The following is a 6,051-nucleotide window of genomic DNA, read 5'->3' as shown; positions in this document are numbered from 1 at the left end:
TTATCAAGTTGAAAAAATAATAGACTGTTTTCGAATCCGTTCACTACAAGAGACAGGCACTTTAAATTCTTTGACGGTGTTTAGCATGTAAAGGCTATAAGAAGAAACGACTCCATTTTAATATTTATTTGGCCTCTTCGTTTGAAAACGAGTTAGTGTTCATTAGTGTACAATAAACATGACTTTCAACATAAAAGCCGCAAGATTGAAAGTCTTTTTATCATGCCACAACTTATTCCAAAAAAGGAGAAGCTCCTCTTAATTTTGTAAAAATCGGACTACAAAGTTATATAGCTGCCATAAAATAATAAAAAATTTCATCCGGAAATCGACCCAGCCTCATTTTTTTTAAGATAACGAATAAAAAGAAATAAAAGTCTTAAAGAATACATATTTTTTTTTACAAGTTGCAAAGTTGCAAATCTTGGCTTTCTTAAGTATGTATATTTGCTTGTTAAAATCAAAATGTATATTTTTGGGTTGGTATATATTTCCAATGGTTGTGCAGAAAAAGTCTCTATGCAAAAATATTTAAAATGTATGCAGTGGATATGTTCATAAATAATCTTGAAATACATTTTTTGATTAAAAGACTTAATCATCCAACTAACATAACTACATATCGCACAAAATTTTCCCATACAAAACGAAGTTCAAGTTAAAAAAAGATAATTATTTTTGTTAAGATAAGAATTGATAATTTTAGCGTTTATATACAGGGAAGCCGTATGTTCGGCACACCGAATTTCACGTATCCATGTTTCAAAATAAATTATAATTATAATGTCAAGTATAAGTAGGTACCTCTGACCCACATTGTGTTAAAAACAATCGAAAATGTATTTACATAATAAGCCGAGTGGAACAATAGAGTACTTGTAAAACAAATGCTTTTTATGCAAATTTGCCTACTAAGAATAAACAGAGAGACAACTAACATCTTATTATTTTCGTAGTGGCTCTTCATTTTTTGCAAGGGTATAAAAACGTATCTTATTCAAGTAATCCGAGGCCACTATTGTGCATATGTATGTACCTACATATAAACATAAGAAAGTCGGACTAACTCTGAAAACGCAATTATGCACCAGTCTTACTACTTGTATTCCTTAAGTCACATTTATAATGATAACTATAGTACTTTAATCTATGTGTGTATACGTGCGTGTAATATATTTGAAGAAATATACAACTGTAAACTGTGTAAAACTTTCTTTAACGTTCGGGATTACTGCAAACGGATAACGTTGCAAAAATAATGTTTGCATGTGTGCCTACAAAGTATTCAGTAAATTGGGAAGGATTCATAAAAATCACTTTTATAAAAAACTCTCTAAAAATGAGCTGGCTAACTTTTCAAAGTGCATTTCATAACTCGCGAGGAAAATTAAATTATAAAAAAAGTCCCCTTGCAGACTTTTCAAAAATTGAATATTCCATAAAACGATTTTTACATCATGTTATAAGTTTTCATTGTTTCACAATTTTCTTCGAGCATAAGCTTAACCAATTTGTAAACCACATCTGAGTGGACGACGGAACTAAGTGGTCTTTGCCGGGTTTCGGTATCATTATGATAGTAGATTTTTTCCATTTTCTAGGATAGTAGCCGAGACGTACTATCCCATTGAAGAAGGTTGTTTGCGATAGCCTCGATAGCAGAGTTTGGAAGTTCAATTATCATTTTTGGGGTTATTAGGTCACCGCCCGGAGCCTTTTTCGGTTTCAGTTCCCCGATGACTTTCGCGATCTCCTTTGGCTGAAACAGCGTTAGTATAGAATTAGTTTTGGATTAGGTTTGTGGTAACACAACTAGACCAGTGGCTGAGTTCGACTGGAAGACTCTTCGGAGATGTGAAGCAAAAGTTTCGGCTTCTTGTTGGAGTTGGATTGGGGAGCTCAGATTTGGGTGAGTCCTCCACAGAGCATATTTTGCATTGGTTGGCAAAAGGTTTTCGATGTACCGTAGTTGTTCTGAAGATGGCGATATGTTGGTTTCCAGTACAAGCTGTACAACTTGTAGATTAGTTTTGACCTTCCTTTTTCGTGTTGAAATAGTAGCTGCTGCCACGAGTATATCTTGAAGAGCATCGGCAGAGCAGCCGATTTCTGCTTCGATGTTGAGCTGCGGGGTTAGTTCAATGTGGGGGTTAGTTACATACTTTTGTGGGGGTGGTCTGTGGTTTTTGGGTTTTAAAGAAGAGTTATTAGCACTGGCGAATGGTCAGATGAAAGGTCCGAAAACACTTTGGTGTTTATTATGTTGCGTGGCATGTTTTTTGTCACCGCAAAATCTATTGATTCAGGGACTTCTTCAACCAAGGGAAACGTAGTCCAATTTGTTGCTCAGTTTTATGATGCTTTATACAATTGCCTTCTTTTGGGAGTCACGAGACGTGATCCCCAGTGCGTATGTTCAGCATTATAGTCTCCTGCAGCTATGAAGCGATCTCTAAGTAAGTAGTAAACAGTAGTAGTCCTTCCGAAATTGTAATTTTATACAAATTTATATGAATTATATAAATTAATATAAAAAATAAATAAATAAAAAACATCTTGTACATTGATTTACGATTTTATTAAATCCTTCTTAAGAACATCAGACACATCTGCATATTCTAAAGTTTTACATTAATTTGTTTTAAATATAAATTTGAACCATACATAATAAACCTACAAATTGTATTATATCAACCTGAAGGCTCTTTTTGGGGAGGTGTGTTTATCTGGATGAGATGTTGACGTATTTCCTCAGTAGGAATCATGTTCGTTGCAATTCTCTTCGATCCTTAGTTGTTTTAAATATTAGTGCAATAACTTAAGTATCCTTATACAATGGTATTTAACGACATGTTGGAATAACTAATATTCTGACATTACTCGAACTTAATTTTCTGAAAACTATATGTGTGTAAATTTCTTAATAGCCGCGCTTGCTAAAAATTAATAATATTTAAGAAATATTTAATTTCACAAAACATGTTGGCAAAACATGAAACATGTTAATTAATAAATACCGATTAAATTGGAAATACTGTTTAATACCTATAATGGGGTTTTACTTATATACAATATAGATAAATATTTGTATGTGCATATATGTTCATAAATTACGAATTCTCATTATAGGTTATTTTTATACACTTGCAGAATTATTATTTATTTTCGATTTGTTTAAGGCAGCGAAGATTATGTCTTCCCTTTAAAGTATACATCTTTTAATAATCTCACTTAATGGGCCTAATTAGACATCTCTATTGAACGAAAGCATTGTTTTATATTTTATTATAAAACAGATCAACAAGGACCAATGTTTATATCTTCGTTGTGTTTGGTCAGTTGTTTAATTCCGAAAATATTACAGGATTATCATTATCATTTTTGGTATAACTGCAAGGGTATAAAAACATCGGCTGGCCGATTCCTATTCTTTTGTTAAAACAACAATCGTTGAGTTTTATAAAATGTGTCATTACAAGGTAAAAACGTATATTTGCAATCATAATTAAATATTATAGTTTTTGGAAGTCGGCTCGGGGTCATGCGATGGTGGTGAAAATTATAAAACTGTGTTTTTTTTTTTGCCAATTTTGGTTCTGACACATCTGGGTAACATTCTGGTACTCCTACGAAACTCCACCTCAGCGGTTCAGCCTTTTAAATATATCAGAAATAATAAATTATAGTCCTGTGTTTTTAATTTTCACCACAATCACATTACCTTGAGCCGTCTTACAAAAACTATTAACAAGTGGTCGCTTAGACTGGTTTACAAATTTTAATCGATGAAATCCTCCAGAGACCAAACCTTAATTTTCCGGTGCAGATGGACTCCCTGATTTTTACCATTTCTTTATGTGTTAATAACGTATTTCCATGTTTTCATGTTCATTTTATTTTTTATCTCCAATTCTGATTAACCGATTTCGGGCCTCGATTGCCTATTTCACTAGAAATTGATCATTCGTTAGCTTTCAGATACATTTTATAAGGATAAGTTTCCTAAAATAGATGCTTGAGCTCGACAAAGTTTGAATAAATTGTTTAAACTGAACGGCAACATAAATTAATTCTTTAAAAATACACGCCTGAAAAGCGAAAACTATTTGATCATACCTTAAAAATGAAACATTCACTTATCTAACATGCTTTCAGCTTCAACAATCCGCCGGTGAACCGATATTATACTGATTTTACTTTTTCCCAAAAAAGGGTATTTTTCGACTGTACATAGCACTTAACTTATGCTTTACAGCCGCTCACAGCCCAAAAACCACCGTTTTGCAAGCTTAAACAATTCGAATACAATCAATCTACCGGCGGAATGTTGAGTTCAATAACTTGTAAGATTCGTGTAAGATTCCATCTTAAAGATAAAGTAATAAAATTATTTTCAGTTGTCATGAGTTTTTTATATGTATACCCTTGCAGAAGAAGTTTGCAACGCAGTGAAGGAGACATTTTCGACCCTATAAAGTATATATATTCTTGATCGATCTTGTTCAGTTTCTTGGTTTTACAATTTTTTTGTAGTTCTTCGACATAAAGTAATGATTAAATATTTTAGAACAACGGTTTAAAATTCATCAAAATCAGACGACTATAGCATAAAGCTCCCATCAGAACAATAAAAATATATATAAAAAATGTATTTAGTTACATTAACTTTTTTATTTAAAAATTTTTTTGTAAATACTTTTTGGCTTATTAATAATTTGGTAGATCAGAATTACGCTTTTAATTTTCTTAAAAGCGAAAAACGATATCATATTGCTGCCATAGGAACTATCAAATAATTGAGCTGCAAATCATCATAGCTTCAATGTTTTTAGACATATACGCAAGTTAATCATAATTTTAATGTTTTCAGGAAAATTTAATTTTTGAAATAGCTGCAAGGGTATATGAACTTCGACTTGTCGAAATTTGCTTCATTTCTTTTTAAGAATTTATTTATTTAAATTTTGTCGAGCGCTAGCATCTATATTAGAAAACCTATCCTAAAAACATGTATGGGAAAGTTCAAGAATGGTCTATTTCTAGTAAAAAAAAGCTATGGATGACCGAAAACGGTTGAACACAACAAGATAAAAAATAAATTTGGCAGGTAAGCCGGTGAAAAACGTTATATACACTTTAAAAACATGGTAACATACAACAAATTTTAAGTTTCATTTTTTAAATCAGGGATTCCATCTGCACCGGAAATTCAAGGTTTGACCACTGGAGAACTTCACCGATTAAAATTTGTAAGCCAGTGCTATTATCTTCATTGTAATTTATATATATATATATATATATATATATGTATGTATGTATGTACATGTACTTTTGATGGTATTTCAATTTATGGCGCAGCTTTTAATAAAATTTGTATAAAAGAAAAAATATACATTTTCAAATTAAAATTGATAAAAAATAATAGAAATTAAAGATAGGCATACAACTGTTCGTATCCGCATGGACTTCTATTTAAGCTATTTGACATTAATATTCGGTGGGTAAGCTTTATGTTTCGATCTCAAAAAAAAGCTTGGGAAATAATAACAATATTTCACAGTAAGCTAAGTTTAGCAGTTCCTTTAAAACTGTTTATTGTTTTGAAATATCTTAAAGGTATTCAAATAATGATCAAATGACTGAAATTTGAATTTAAATCAGTATAAGTTACAAAATAATAAAAAACAGCACTTTCTTGTAAAATTAATTAAATTTTTCTTAAAACGGTTATTACTTTATTACAGAACAATTTACCTTTTAACTTAATAAACAAGTTTCGCATTTAATGAGTAATTCAGTTATTCATAAAATCATGGAGAAAGAGACTTGTTAATTGAGTTAAAAAAACTAAAAAAATATATACGTCCACTGCAAGCCATATTTTGTCTTTTAAAAATAAATATCAAATTTGAAAAAGCTTTAATACAATATTTTGCGGATACGGAATTGTAATTATATCTAAAATTGGTGTTTTATTGAACGATGTGTGGATCACTTCCAGATAGGACTTAAATTTTGTTAAGTAACAAGAGTATCAGTAAAAAACTAAAA

The sequence above is a fragment of the Drosophila elegans genome, unplaced genomic scaffold (assembly GCF_018152505.1).
Source record: "Drosophila elegans isolate 14027-0461.03 unplaced genomic scaffold, ASM1815250v1 contig_349, whole genome shotgun sequence".
Classification (NCBI taxonomy): Eukaryota; Metazoa; Arthropoda; class Insecta; order Diptera; family Drosophilidae; genus Drosophila; species Drosophila elegans.
The sequence above is the reverse complement of the archived record's forward strand: the minus strand, read 5'-3'. Positions refer to the sequence as shown.